Genomic DNA, 12,828 nt, shown 5'->3' with positions numbered 1-12,828 from the left:
TCTCTCTAATATTTTGTTTTGTGTTTAAAATGTCAGAAAAAGGCAATGCTCAGTATTGACAACAGTGACAATGCTGTGATTTTGCCTAAGATAAATATTTGCTGTTTACTTGTTGTTCTAGTGGTAGCTTTTATTCTTTGCCAATTCTTGAGAGAAGTGCTGAAAACTAAAGTCTTTTTCTGAAAATATTTTTCAAACAAGAGCTGAGAGCTGTGTACCATTAAAACACTAAACCTTTTTCAGAAGATTGTGCTAGAGATTGTGTTTTTCAAAAGCGGCTTGTAAAATGGCTCACAAAATTTCATTTTCTTATATTCTGCCACTGTTTAATACCCCAAGTTACAGGTTCAAATTCACATTTATATGCATATTTGATTATTCTTGTCGCAGGGCACTAAGGTGCCTGCTCCTCTTAGAGCAGAGGTTGCCCGGGGAGAGAGCACAGAGCCAGATAAGAACCCAGGTGCAGGTTGCCATGACAACCGGTTAATGAGGGAATTGGCAGTGCCTGCACCTGGTCAGCTGGCTGGAGGAGGCAGGGCCCTCGGCCCATATAAACCCCAGGGCTGGGACCAGCCAGTTGGTTCCCTATCAGCAGCCGAAGAGGAAGTAGCCTCCAGGAAGGAAGGGCCCAGAGATGTGGTAGCCGGCAGATACGCTACCCTTAGAACTAAGGGGACACCAGGAGCCCATAAGGTATCCTTGTCTACTAGGCACTGAGCCTCAGAGAGGGAGTTTTTCTCTTTTAAAGGGGCAGAGTGTGACGTGAGTTTTGTGTTACGTTACAGCCCAGAGACTCGTCGTGGTTGGCTGTTGTTGGTGGTTTGGGTGAGGCTATTGGGGGAAGGAGGAGGCCTCATTGGGGGCCCACTACAGCGTGGGGACCCTGGCACTAGTGAGGGTGTGGCATTTGCAGTGCACGGAGCCCAGCGCTGAGGGGCGCAGCGACAAGGGCTGAGGAGAGCCCAGCGCAGACAAGGGGCCGAATTATAATGAGGCCTACAATGCCAGCATCATCTGTGAGGCTTGGGGTGTGGTAAAAGGGTGGTTGGAGCCATGCATATGGCCCATAACGCTGAGAGACTCGGGAACCGTCCATAGTGAAGCGGGAGGTCAAGGGGTCTAGAAACAACAGGGTTAATAGGATCTAGCCAGACTGTGTCCAAACCTAAAGCCCAAGGGCAGCCTCCCTGTATTCATCATACCAACAAGATGTGGTGGGCAAGAATGAGGGTGCTTGTAGGGCAAGACTGGCATGGTTTAGGACCTGGGGGTAACACGGCTACCCCTAGGCACCCTACCCTGCTACAATTCTCATACCTGTGTTTTGTGTCAGAACTATGGTGGTACAGGGTAGGCTGTAACCACTTGAAAATGTGGGCTAAATGATATTAAATGAGGTTTAAGCTGAGTTTTTAATAAATAGCATTTCAGCACTGAAAAGACATAATACTATGTGTTTGCTCCGTTCCAATTAAGATAGTTATCCAGGATTAATTAGCTATGCATTGCACGCTTTAGATATTTAATTTGAAGAAAGGGCTCAAATTAAAACTACCCTTTCTTTAATGGAGTTGAAGTTACCAGCATGGATTTGGAAAACAATCGTTTTGCAGAGAAAGCTGCTCCTCAGAACCATGAATTTTTAAAAACAACAACAAGCCCCATCACACACAAAGGTCTAGGGAGAGCAAGAATAATTTGAAAGAATCAGAATTCTCCCTGAGGTTCTTGGCAAAAGTGCTCTTATTCTCAGCTTGAAGGTGGCATGAAATTCAAGCAATAACTAAAGTCACATTTGTTAATCTCCTGTAGCCAGATGGTTTGGCATCCTTGGTGAGCTTGTAACCTGTCAGATTATATGATGATGATATTGTGTGAAAAATACACTGGTTGGAATGCTTCCAGTGTAGCCCCCATGCTTCCTTCTTACCTATTTTTACACTAAGGTGACATTTTGACTATAACCTATTGATAACTAACTGGAGTAGGGGTTTTATGTAGCAAGTACCTAGTTACAATAATTAGAAATAGCAGTGCATTATAGATCTAAGTACATACTGTGCTAGAATAAGGAGATTTAAACAACAGTGAAGGACTGTATCTTTTGCTCGGGCTATGTGGTCATAAAAGGTTTGTTAAACCTAGGTAAAAAGAGAAGTTTCCTGTGTTCCACAAGACGGATAATGGAGAAAGTTCACCAGCTGGTGGAAGGCAAATGACCCTGCTCTCGAGTCACAGTTGCCTTGGGGAGACAAAATCTAATATAAATAAGCTCTTGCTAAAACTCAGTCATACCTGTGTGAACCTTGGCCTTATCTCCCCAGCCTTGCAAGTCCTAGAGCAGTTATAACCAGGGATCTTGTTTTTTGCTGATAAAAAAACAGTCTAAAATTCCATGATTAAACCCCCCCTTAAAATCTACATTTTTCTGTGATTAAAACAAAACACCATATCAATCCAAATAAAATATAGTGGTGTTTTGTTTTAATCATGGGAAAATGTAGATTGATGGGGGAAGGGAGGGGAGGGTAATCAGAGAGTTTGGGATTTTTTTTATCAGAGAAAACCAGGATCCTTGGTTACAACTCTCTCACAATGTTGGTAAAAGGAAGAGACTTGATGTAACCAGAAGACCGAGTCTTTTTGTAGGGGAAGGAAATGAAAACCATTTCAGCATTAAGGGGTGTTGGGAGGAGTGGGGTCACTATTCATTTCCCCTCCTCCCATAGGTTATAACTATGGAGACTCTTGTTCAGACTGCATAATACATCATCACCCTGCAGGTTGCTTTACACATTTTCTAGTTTCATCCTCAAAGGTCCTACTGTCACACATGTCAGCCAGGTGAGGCTGTATCATGGATTTAACCCGTGTAAGTGGAGGTGAGCAGTTACGTAACCCTAACCTGTCATGTGATCACTTCAGGGAGGGTCACCAGTAAGTGCTGCATTGGCTTCAGTAACTTTGGAATCCAGGTAGGTTACACAGGTTTCTGTGCCACAGAAGTTATGGCTTACACTCATGATGACAACTCAACTAGATAACACAGTATTTATAGATGTGATATCAAATATAGGAATGGTCTTTAAATATAAGCAGCAAATATGTTGCTATAATTCAGATATTGGGCTTTCTGTAAGTTCAGTTCCCATCACTAACATTAACCTCCTTAATAGCAAGTCTCTAATTTTGTCCTACATCAGGGAAATATTATTTACATTTAACTGTGTCTCATGGGTGCAGCAAAGAAAACCCATAAAGAACTGGTATATAGTTGGTGCTATGGCTTTTTAGCAAGGGAAGTTTGGGAAGAAGGATGACTAGGTCAGTACCTAGACAACATTCATATTTTTGGTCTGAAAAGAAGCCCACAAGTTTCAGTCAGTGAAAAATAATAGCTTGTTTGTGGGGGGAAGGGGGTTTCAGAGAAAGCGTGTAAGTATTTGCAGCTTGGATATGTTGAGGAAACATTTATGATCACTTGTAACCCAAATAATGCAACTGAAGTGATGCCAGCTGATGGTAACCCCAAGGGATGTTCAGTCATTTTAAATCATTCAGCAAATTGTTACAAGCACTTACATTCAGCTGGGGAGAAAATCCAAACAATAAAAGGAAATTTCTAAAGATAGCCTGGCCCTCTCTCTCTCTCTCTCTCGCTCTCTCGCTCTCTCTCTCTTTGTATGTGTATATATGTGTGTGTATGTGTATATATGTGTGTGTATGTATATATATATAGCTACAAGTCTCAAGGAGAGAATAGTTCTTCAGCAGTTTTTAATAAAGTTACTATGCATTCCATGGGGTATGATAACATCTCCTTTTGTTATGGAAAAAGGCTGTAACAGAAAAGCTTTATAAAAAATGTTCTTAATAATAGGTAGGTTATAGTCACTAGTTCCATTTGAACATATGTTTAAATAATTATTGAAAGAATGATTCTGCTTCACCTAATTTTAAAAGCCTGGATGCTTTGGTGGCTGAGAGTAAAGATATAGAATCATTTCAAGAGTCAGATCCTGCACAGTTCTAAGTTCCTACAGTTTCTATTAATGACTATCACTCACCTGCTGAGTGATTTCTGAAGCCAGGTATTTTTAAACCACATATTTTATTTGCCCTTTGTAGGAGTTTTGAGAAGCTTTTGGCCAGTTTTATGAGAAGTCATTGTATAGTTGCATAGCAGAGTGTCTGCATGTTGTCTTCCTACCCCCAATCAATATTTTTTTTTACAAAAAATAGGAAAGAAATAAAGTCTTGGAGATTGTCTTTCATCACATTCAGTGATCTGGGGGAAACAAGAAAGGAAAGAATAACTGAATGGGCAGTACACAAAATCTCTCTATTACACTGAAAGCAGGGATTTTTGTGGGTGATAAGCAAGGCTATTTCAGCTGCAGAGATGCTAACATGAGCAACACTATTTATCTGTAAGTAACTACCTACTGTTGTTACCATCAGATTTGCACCATGTTCTCTCAACAGTTATTTATACTTCACTGGAAGACCCAGCATTCTCCTCTAAAATTCTACCTGAATTCTTGTCCAAGATCACAAAAACATCGACAAATTGTTGTGCAAAGAAGCTCTGGTCTCTGAATGAAAGAAATAAATTTGAAGAAGCAATTTTTTGTTTTACACTCAGTCTGAGAACTGGAGCCCACACAAGTTGGTTAAGGCAGACTTGCTGTTAAAAGCCATTTTCTTTCTGAACTGCAAGGGAGTGAAACAGAAACAGTTAGAACAGAAATATGTGCTTGTCAGACTAAATGTCAGGGCCTGCCATCTCATGGGTGGGCTGGAAAAGGAGTAGACAGTCTAAAGAAATGCTGTGCAGCTAGCACAGGCAGCAACAGCAGCATGCTGAATGCACAAAGGCTAGGATCTGCTAGCTTGGCCAACTGAGCTCAATACCATAAAAAGGGACATGACACTATAGACATCACCATCTTATAGGTAGGGCCTAGTATTGAGCAGACCATGTACTCTCCTCAGTATCACTTCAACATGTTCCCATTAAGAACCCATAGGCTTGGTTTTATGACCCAGTGAGTACCTTCAAGGCCATTCAGCATCTTAAAGGATCAGGTTCTTGCACAGGAAATAATTCCCAGTGACTCTAATATGGTCAAATTTGATAAGGGTTGATCATTTTCTTGAATTACAGCTGCAGTGTAATGTATATAGCCTGGAACAGCCACAGGGCTATATACATTTGGGATTGTCTTTGCAGATCTTGGCAAGGATTCCAGTAGAGCGGGACCCTTTACAGAGAATTCATCTTTGCACAGAACAGCTTCACTATGGGTAAAATTCACCATACAGGACCCTCGATCCTCTTTAACCACTCTGTGCATGTAATAAAACTGAAGCCGAATCAGCAATGCAGTATCACCTCTGCATATTCTTTGTGCTGAATGGATATTAGTGCTGCCTCTGAATGTATCAGTGCCAAAGGAAAGTTTCAAATAGGAGAAATCAGATTCCCTAGATCTGTATATTCTCTTTACTTTGTGTGTATGTAACCCACAAACTTTAGATCTGGGCTATCCAACTTCTAAGCCCCTGGAGGCTACACCTGATGTGCCACATAGATGCTCCCCTCCCCATTGCTGCAACATGTGGATACACACATGCAATCCTCCTCCATTCCATTCCATTCCATTCCATTCCCCCCACCCCACCCCGCCATTTTTGTGATGCTTGATTTCATCTTCCCCTCTCCACCCCCTAACTTCCCACCACTGCACGTGGCCCTGATTCCCTTCCCTCTCCTTGGGAGCAGCCCAAGACTTGCTTCAGATCCTTGTGCTGCCTCCCTGCCCCACTCCCTGGGGTGAAGGCAGGAAGTGGCAAGTGGAGGAGGAAGAGGGGAGTCTGTATTGCAGTCAGAGTAATAGGGAGAGCAGCAGCTGGGTGAGAGCCCAGGAGCTGCATGTTAACCCCTCATGGGCCACATGCAGCCTATGGACAGTTGGAAAGCTCTGCTTTAGATTATAGCATTTGACTTTGGTTCCTAGTTATGGAGACCCCAGACTGATTGTGTGATGACAGATTTCTGAAATCTTTAGAAAGGACAGTGATGCTGCTTAAAGAGTCCAGCTGACTGACACACCACTTGTTATGGTTATGCTATAAACACTGAGATGGTATCTATTAACTAAGATCAGAGAAAAACATATTTATCTCTGTGGTAAGGTATAGAGGTGTATGTGTATATAGTAGTAACAAAGTAGGGAAGTGTGCATATACAGTTATCATCTGAAATGTTTATTTGAAAAGTACCCATAGATTCCATGTACCATCTATTATGTTTTCTATGTGCATTAAGTGTTTTTTTTTACTTGGATACTGCACTCTTTCTTTGAAAGCTGAATACAAAACATTACCTTATTCAGACTTCTACATACCAAAGCACTGACATACTGTGCTGTATGATCCATTGTGAAAAGTCATAAAAAAAGACCTCTGGCCTGTACCTCAAAAAAGAGTTAATCTGAGAAACAGAAGGAAGGTGAGTATAATAGCTATAGAAGTAATATTGCCTCAGTCTTCTCTTGCCCTGTGAGATACTGGTGCTGCAATATAGTCTTTTTTTTAGCATTTCACTCAGTTGTCAGCTACCCTAGATATAAATACATGGGACTATGGTGTTGCTGGGCTCATTCCTCAGCCTGGGCTGCCTGCAGCACAGATTGGAACAGATTAGGGGGAGTACACTCTGTTTTTTACAAGTGAACAGGATGTATAGGGAGTACTTAGTCTGTACACCAGGATTGCTGAGTCTTTGCAGAGAGTGATCTGCAAACAGTAAAGGACCAGACTACTTTCCTCTGAAACAAAGAATTGGTAGAGACAAAGTCATGACTCTGAGGATATGTCTGCATGGCACCATGTTAATGTGGCAGTATTGCTTCTGGTACCAAAGTTAGTTTGAATTGGGTATCTCTGCATAGCCTGGTGTTGTGCTGAGTGACAGCCTGGTTTCAGATCATAGCTGCTCCTTTCTCAGAATGGAATGGAGAGGAAAGCTAGCTCTAAATGTTGAGTTAATTGTATATGGAAAAACCTATTAGAAATAATGATCCACAGAAGGACACAATTATTTTTGTTCTGTAAACTTCTAATATTCAGTTATTTTATATATGTAGTTATTTAAATGTGGAGCAAAATATCTATGTGTGGTAGGGATTGGTAATGCTGACTTTTTAAATAGGTTAATGTATAAATTGGTTGCTAACTGCTCATTAGTGATTGACAGAAAATAGAATGTAGGAAAATGTGAACATTTCACTAGCAGTACATTTCCTTGAAATGTTCTGAGCAGTATTACTCTGCTTACATGTGACTGTGACTCCAAACTCAATGGGAATAAGCGAAGTAATATCATGTGTGTTACAGATGAAGGCAGTACATCAGGGGTGGGCAAAATATGGTCCATGGGACAGATGTAGCCCATCAAGGATTTTATCTAGCCTGTGACGGGTCCTTTGGCCCCACTTGGCCCAGATGTGGGGGTCAGCTGTGGTGTGTGCAGTTGGTTCCACTGCCCCTGGGTCAGGGGTGGCTGGACTCTGCTTCCTGGAAGCACTGTGGTGGCGACTCCTTCTGGCTGCTGCTGCTGCCAGTGTCTCTGCCACTACTGGACCCAGCCCTGCTGCTTAGATATCCTACCCCATCTACTCTACACCCACTGCTGAGGATGCTAGATGAAACGGGCATGTGGGGTCTCCATAAAGACCAGTGCAGGACCCCTGCAGGCAGCGGGTGTTCAGCTTGGTGGATGGGATGAGGCTGTGGGTAGGTGAAGAGCAGCATCCAAGAGTGGGACAGGCAGGTGGGGACTGGGGCTTGGATCATGGGACAGTAACAGGGCAAGGCGAGCCCTGCTCCTTCTGGCACAGCTTTACAAGTACTTGTGGTGCTCTGGCAAGGTTCCAGAGGACTGGGAAAGGGGCAATGTGGTCCCCATTTTCAAAAAAGGGAGGAAGGAGGACCCAGGAAATTATAGGCTTGTTAGTCTTACCTCGGTCCTGGGGAAGCTCTTTGAGAAAATTATCCAGGTGAACATCTGCGAGGGGCAAGCCAGGGGAGCGTATACTTAGGGGCAATCAGCGTGGGTTCATTAGAGGCAGGTCCTGTCAGACCAACCTGGTGGCTTTCCATGACCAGGTTACAAGATCCTTGGACGCAGGTGTCGCAGTGGACGTAGTCTTTCTGGACTTTAGGAAGGCCTTTGACACTGTCTCTCACCCCATCGTCATTAAAAAAAATTAGGTGACTGTGGTGTTGATGCCTGCACAGTAAGATGGGTCACCAATTAGCAGGAGGGCTGCACCCAGAGAGTGGTGGTGGACAGGTCGTTTTTGACTTGGAGGGATGTGGGCAGTGGAGTTCCACAGGGCTCAGTCCTTGAGCCCACACTGTTCAACATCTTCATCAGCGACGTGGACAAGGGGGTGAAAAGCACCTTGTTCAAATTCGCAGATGACAGTAAGATGTGGGGAGAAGTAGGTATGCTAGAAGGGAGGGACAGGTTGCAATTGGATCTGGACAGATTACAGGAGTGGGCGGATGAGAACAAGATGGGATTCAATACTGACAAGTGCAAGGTACTGCACCTAGGGAGAAAGAACCAGCAGCATACCTACAGGCTGGGGAACTTCCTTCTCATCAGCACAGAGGCAGAAAAGGATCTTAAGGCTATAATGACTCCAAGATGAACATGGGCCGCTAATGTGGGGATGCAGTCAGGAATGCTAACTGCACCTTGTCATGCATCCACAGATGCATCACGAGCAGGTCCAAGGAGGTGATCCTCCCCCTCTATATGACATTGGTCAGTGTGCAGTTGGAGTACTGCGTCCAGTTCTGGGTGCTGCACTTCAGGAGGGATGTGGACAACATGGAGAGGGTCCAGAGGAGGGCCACTCGCATGATCAGGGGGCAGCAGGGCAGGCCCTATGAGGAGAGGCTACAACACCTGAACCTGTTCTGCCTCCACAAGAGAAGGCTGAGAGGGGATCTGGTGGCCATCTATAAACTGACCAGGGCAGACCAGCAGGCAATGGGAGAGTCCCTGTTCCCCCAAGTACTACTGGGAGTAACAAGGAATAATGGCCATAAGTTGACGGAGAGTAGATTCAGGCTAGATATCAGGAGGCATTGCTTCACAGTCAGGGTGGCTAGGATCTGGAACCAACTTCCAAGGGAAGTGGTGCTCGCTCCTACCCTGGGGGTCTTTAAAAGGAGTCTAGACGGACACCTTGCCGGGCTCGTTTGACCCCAGTACTCTTTCCTGGCCATGGCAGGGTGTCATACTTGATGATCTGCTCAGGTCCCTTCTGACTCTACCAACTATGAAACTATGGCAACCCCAGTGGTGGGTACGGGGAGGGTGGGCTGGGGTGCACAGGCAATGAGACCGGAGCTGGTGATGGCAGAGACACTAATGGTGGCAGCCCAGGTCACGGCATGTGTAGAAGGTTGCACCACCCCTGGACACACAACAGGGTGGGGTTGGTGCTGCGGCTAAACTCCGCTTCCCAGCAGCCCCATGCTATCACTGCCCCATGATCCTGTCCCTGACCCCCACCCCTATCTGCCCATTCCACTCCTGGACTCTGCTCCCTGCTGCCTGTGGCTTCATCCTATCTGCCTGGCTGAGTGCACCCTGCCACAGAGGTCCTGGCCAGTCTCCATGGAGACCTCACCTGCCTGCTCCATCCAGCAGCCCCAGTGGTCAGTGCGGGGTGGACGGATGCAGGCCAGATAGGACCAATTGCTTCCTTTCTCCCCCCTGGGCTGAGTCGTCTCTGTTTCCCCCCCCTCCACCCCCTCCGTCGTCACCAGCTCACCAAAAGTCCTAAAATGGCCCTCCATCCAAAATAATTGCCCACCCTGCAGTACATATATTTAACACTTGCTATCTATTAAAAAAAAGTAAGAGTTGAAAAATAAATTGATATTAAGTTAATTTAGCAAAAATACCAATATTAGGTAATCAGTATATAAATGGGTTTGGTATAAGAAAGATGTAAATCTTTGCTTCCAAGAAATTTGTTCTATTTTTGGAAAGGTACTGGACCAAAAGTCAGCACATTGGGTTAAATTTGCTTCCAGTAGATTCAGTGAGTGATGCATTGGCTTTCTATTTACCTATCCATTTGGTTAAATGGATCTGACTGTGAAAAATGGTTTTGCTTTGAAAAATGCTATAAAAAGAAATCTAGTGAACAGACTGCAGTTAGTACAAAGTATGCTGTTCTGAATACAAATCGTCCCTTTCTTAAATATGTATTGATTTTTTTTTGTAAGTGTGGCTTTTGGCATGATGGCTATTAAAGATTCTTTTGTGCTCCACACTTTAAATCATTATATCAAGTATATTTTATAAAACAAAAGAACTGGAGTAGGTAGGCTTAAGGGCAGGTGTAGAAGCAAATACAGCTCTCTTTCGTTACTTAAATTTGAACCTAATGGTCTTTCTTTATTCAGCTTAATCTTGTGAAATGGAGGGAGATAACTTTTATTGCTGAATACTCTAGACAGCCTCCAAAAGATCATCCCCAAATTCATTTGAGCCTTCATTAAGATGCATTTCAGTCCTACTTGACCAGCAGGATTGTGGTTTGTGTCTTGAGAGTGAAGTGTAGAATGTAAAGGGAAAAATGGGGAATCCTCAGGTTTCCATTACACCAAAACCAGATTGAATTAATATTTTCCTTCATTATAGCCAGTTACTCTCATAGTGACTTCTGTGCTTTCATTTGGGTTGTTAAAATGAACTGGTTTGTGTGAACAAGAAAACTGTCAGTTATGTAAAAGCATATTGTTCTATTTTCTTTTGTTCTAAAATTATAAGCAAGCATTTTATTACATAAGGGGCAAGATGTGTATATGCAATATTTGTTCATGTTGAATAAAATTAGATCCTGATCTGACAAGTACTTACTTGCATAAGTAATGCCATTGAAATAGGACTATATTCTCCCTCATATGAGTAGGGGCTGGTATAATCAAGGCTTTAATCTTTATTTGATATCTCAGCATCAATTGTAAAACAATTTTATGAAAAGCAAGATATCTGCCAAGATTTTGTATTTATGTTTTCATACGGAGCGTAGATTGTCTTGTGGAATGTGGTCGGCTGGTTCTTTATGGAGCTGCCAATAAAGAGCTCCTATCTGGCAAGACAGCAGCATTGACTCATTTGACCCTAGAGGAGAAGATGCTCAAGAACTGGAAACTAATCTGAAGACAGTTCACTTTTAATGCTCAGCCTGGGATTGCATCAGGAACAGCATCAACAATTGACTGTTGTAAAAAACTTAGGAGCACTGGAAGATTTATTTTGGCATACTTTCTCTTTTATGAGTTATTAGATCCCTACATCACATGGAGGGAGCTGATAGGGCCACTAAAAAAACAAAACAAAATGAGTCACCGAGGAAGGATGCCAAAATAGACTAAAAGATGCACACACACAGTTTGTAATATTCTTTGAAGGATAAAAATATGAAGGAAATGAAAGAGCCTGAGTCATGCAGGAACCAGGAAAAAATATACTAGAAAAAATTGCAGAGGCTAACAGCAAAGGGTTAAATTGAACAGAAACTGAAATCTGAATTTGTTGAATTTTAGAATAAAGAAAAATACACTCATTTAAGGTACAAATCACTAGAGGCTTTCAAGATGATTTAAATAAAAATTTAAAAAATTACGGTGGATTGAATTTAGATCAAACCAACTTTACAAGTCTATTGCAAACATGAAAAAAGGGAAAATTGAGTAGATTATATGGATTGAAACACTCATTACTTTATAATCTGAACGGTGAACAAACAAATTCCGGTCAAGCATCATGAACACACAAATCTGCAGTTCCACAAAAAAAAGGCACTTAAAATTTATAAAGGACAAGTAGTAGAAACCTTAGAATCTCTGAAAACAGTCCTCAGTAAATCTTGGGAGTGAAGCATGAGATTAGGCATTAGTCAGTGAAGCAGAATGTGCAGAGAAGTGGTCTAGCTACCATCACAACAAAAATTTGAGCTCAAGTTAGCGAATAGGTCAGTGGGGATAATGTTGTGTGTCGATGTACCATATTCAAAACGGAGAGAGAGAGATCATTTTTTTTATGCTAGTAACACTAAATTAACATTAAACTTGGATTTTAGAGGACATAAAAAGTTATAAAAATGACAATAGTTTCTTGGAAATTTGCCATATATCCACTTTAGTGAAACTCAGGAGAATGGCAGATTCCTACCAGATTTGATATCCAGCTTGGACACCTAGACTGCAACTCCAGCGCAATGGTTTCTAAAGCCACATGATGTATTGATTGTGAATAAATTATTGGACAAATTCACCCCTTTCCTATGTGTTTCTTCTTTCATATGGCTGACTTGGAGCAACAATTATAAGTCCAATTTAAGGTTAGTCGACCAGTCTAATGCTCTTGGGGAAAGGGACTGTATCTCTACAAAGTCATTGTCAAATTTGTATAGAGGGCAGAGTCTTGTTATTTGGTCTATAGCTTGGTCAGGGTTTCTACAGTCGCATTCTGCAGAATTCCTAATACGTAGCATAACCCCCAGTTTTTCTTTCTTTCTTTCTTTTTTTTAAATTTAAAAATACACTCCCTCCCCTTCCGCTAAACTTTTCCGACTTTCTCTTTGCTCTCTCTATTCCTTATAAGTAATTACAAGTAATACTAGGTAAGCTAAGTTCTTATACTCCCACATTTTAATAAGCCCCTTTTTATATTATAAATAGTGTTCTGTTATGTTTGTATTGATTTTTACTGTTTTATATTGTATT

At 42.4% G+C, this 12,828-nt stretch overlaps 1 long non-coding RNA gene across 1 annotated transcript in view; it reads left to right on the top strand.

Annotated features, from left to right (window-relative positions):
• Positions 1–534: 534 nt before the first annotated feature.
• Positions 535–12,828, top strand: part of LOC109287846 — a 25,622-nt gene continuing 13,328 nt past the window's right edge. Inside the window, exons 1-3 of the long non-coding RNA XR_002094979.1 lie at positions 535–758; positions 7,411–7,413; positions 9,384–9,389. This is a non-coding gene — a long non-coding RNA (uncharacterized LOC109287846). The remainder of the gene's footprint in view (positions 759–7,410; positions 7,414–9,383; positions 9,390–12,828) is intronic.

The sequence above is a fragment of the Gavialis gangeticus genome, unplaced genomic scaffold, assembly GCF_001723915.1.
Source record: "Gavialis gangeticus isolate Ggan-Ray unplaced genomic scaffold, GavGan_comp1, whole genome shotgun sequence".
NCBI classification, from domain to species: domain Eukaryota; kingdom Metazoa; phylum Chordata; order Crocodylia; family Gavialidae; genus Gavialis; species Gavialis gangeticus.
The sequence above is the reverse complement of the archived record's forward strand: the minus strand, read 5'-3'. Positions and strand labels throughout refer to the sequence as shown.